The sequence below is a fragment of the Sapajus apella genome, unplaced genomic scaffold, assembly GCF_009761245.1.
Source record: "Sapajus apella isolate SASKATOON/1434 unplaced genomic scaffold, GSC_monkey_1.0 scaffold36, whole genome shotgun sequence".
In the NCBI taxonomy this organism is placed as follows: domain Eukaryota; kingdom Metazoa; phylum Chordata; class Mammalia; order Primates; family Cebidae; genus Sapajus; species Sapajus apella.
The window spans coordinates 8,425,011-8,427,346 of NW_022436976.1; the positions used below are offsets into that span (position 1 = coordinate 8,425,011).

Here is a 2,336-nt window from a genome sequence, read left to right on the forward strand (position 1 = left end):
AAAAAAAAAAAAAAAAAAGACTTTGACTCTGTCTCAAAAAAAAAAAATTAACAATGAAAAGTTATCCTGTCTGGGCATGGTAAATCACGCCTGTTATCCCAGCACTTTGGGAGGCCAAGGCAGGAGAATTCCTTGAGCCCAGAAGTTCAAGACCAGCCTGGGGAACAACTAACTACAGTAACCAGCGAAGTACAAATGGCTAAGATTTTACTTTGCCATGGCTAATCACAAGATTTCGTGAATTCAGAAGTAACACATATTTAGCCAAATAATTAGCTAATGTTTTCCCACAATACAGTTGCTGTTGCAGGATATCAAGTTTTACCAAAACTAAGATTTGAATGTAGCTGTTTACTACAAAAAATTTACCGAAGTGGAAGATGTGGATTATCCTTTTCTAATCATGAAATACCAGAAGATTAAATATTTTAATAATAATAATTTCTATTTGCACAGCACTTTTCTGATATTGAAGAGCTCAGAGATACGTCATTTGAGGTAAATAGTGCTAAGCTTGAGAAATGCCTTTTGTTCTAGACTAATTCCAACGGTTATCATTATAGAATACCCATACCCCCAAGAGAATCTAAAACAAAAAAAAGAAAGAGAAATGGAGGTCCCAGCCAGGCGTGGGGGCTCACGCCTGTAATCCCAGACTTTGGAAGGCCAAGGCAGGAAGATCACTTGAGAAGAGTTCAAGACCAGCCTGGCCAACATAGGGAAACCTTGTCTCTACTTAAAAAACAAAAAGCTAGTCGTGGTGGCTCACACCTGTAATCCCAGCACTTTGGGAGGCTGAGGCAGGTGGACACCTGATGTCAGGAGTTGAAGATGAGCCTGACTAACATGATGAAACCTCATCTCTACTAAAAATATGAAAATCAGCTGGGCGTGGTGGTGGGCACCTGTAATCCCCGCTACTCCGGAGGGTGAGGCAGGAGAATCCCTTGAACCCGGGAGGTTGCAGTGAGCCAAGATCGCACCACTGTACTCCAGCCTGGGCAACAGGGCAAGACTCTGTCTCAAAACAAAACAAAAATTAGTCAGGCATGATGGCACACACCTGTAATCCCAACTGCTCCAGAGCCTGAGGCGTGAGAATCCCCTGAACCTAGGAGGCAGAGGTTTCAGTGAGCCAAGATCATGCCACTGTACTCCAACCTGGGCAACAGAGCGAGTCTCAAAAAAAAAAAAAAAAAAAAAAAAGCCATTTGAGGTCCTTACTTATTTTCAATATTCAGTAATAACTAAATTATAATATACATAAATTTGTTTTGAAGGTAAATTATAGCACTCTGGTAAATTAGATTGATCAGAAAGTCTGATTGTATTGTCTAATAAAATACGAAAAAAATCAAGACATTCTCAAAATACAACTGGAAAATACCTACCTAGCTGCCCACCCAACACTGCTTTTACTGTTTTTCTATATATTATGATTAAATCTGTAATCCAGTAAGTGCACTGATTTTTCAAATACAAATCCCACCATAATTTAAAGGGATGGCCATGAACACTGAAAAAGATGATCAGAACTATAAACGGATACGAGGGCATGAAAACTTGATTAAAGGTAAATGATGGCTCATGTGTATCTACTTGCATATTAACTGCTATTCCGGTGCCTGAGCAAGTGAACACATTACTTTTAGGTTTTCAGGAAGAATGCAGCATGTATTTCTCACAATTAATCTTAAGAGCTGCTGGAAAAGTATTTTTCTTAGACCTAACCAAAGACAAAATGCCACAAAGTTGAGAAAGTGCATTTTATCTCATTCTTTGTTATTTAAATAGAAATAATTTTGGGAAAAAGAGTCACTGTGATATACCTAATGATAAACAGAGTAAAGACTTCTAAAGTCTCCTAACGATTCCTGGAACTATTACTATTATGCCAAGATATGTTGAAGAAGATCTGAAGAAATGTCTAAAATTAAAAGAAATGTAACTTAAGTACATAAGAAAAAATACCAATTTATATACATATGTACACACACACACACACACACACACCCCTACCTACCTACCTACCTACCTAGTCCTGTGATGACAATTCAGAACATAATCTTACAGTTGAGTACCCACAGATTGGGGTGGGAGAAACTACGCCTAAGAAGCTAAAAAATCAATTTTGGTAAAGAAACAACGCTGTTCTTAAAAGACCTTAATAACAATGGCCATGGTCACGTACAAATACTAAGTTACTAAATCTCGCTAACACTGAACTTTGGGAAAAAGCACGTTTATGGATAAAAAGGCAGTCGGCTGAGCACGGTGGCTGACGCCTCTAATCCCAGCGCTTTGGGAGGCCGAGGCGGGCAGATCACAAGGTCAGG

At 38.9% G+C, this 2,336-nt stretch overlaps 1 protein-coding gene across 5 annotated transcripts in view; it reads right to left on the reverse strand.

Annotated features, from left to right (window-relative positions):
- DNAJB4 (DnaJ heat shock protein family (Hsp40) member B4) overlaps positions 1-2,336 on the reverse strand; it is a 44,916-nt gene that overhangs the window by 41,788 nt on the left and 792 nt on the right. The window contains exon 1 of one of the 5 annotated variants that reach the window (XM_032296522.1): positions 2,036-2,301. The exons of 3 other annotated variants lie outside the window; for them this stretch is intronic. The gene's annotated coding sequence lies outside the window, so the exon portion shown is untranslated. Of the gene's footprint in view, positions 1-2,035; positions 2,302-2,336 lie in introns of those variants that run through there. One more of the 5 variants, XM_032296524.1, reaches the window with a different exon arrangement.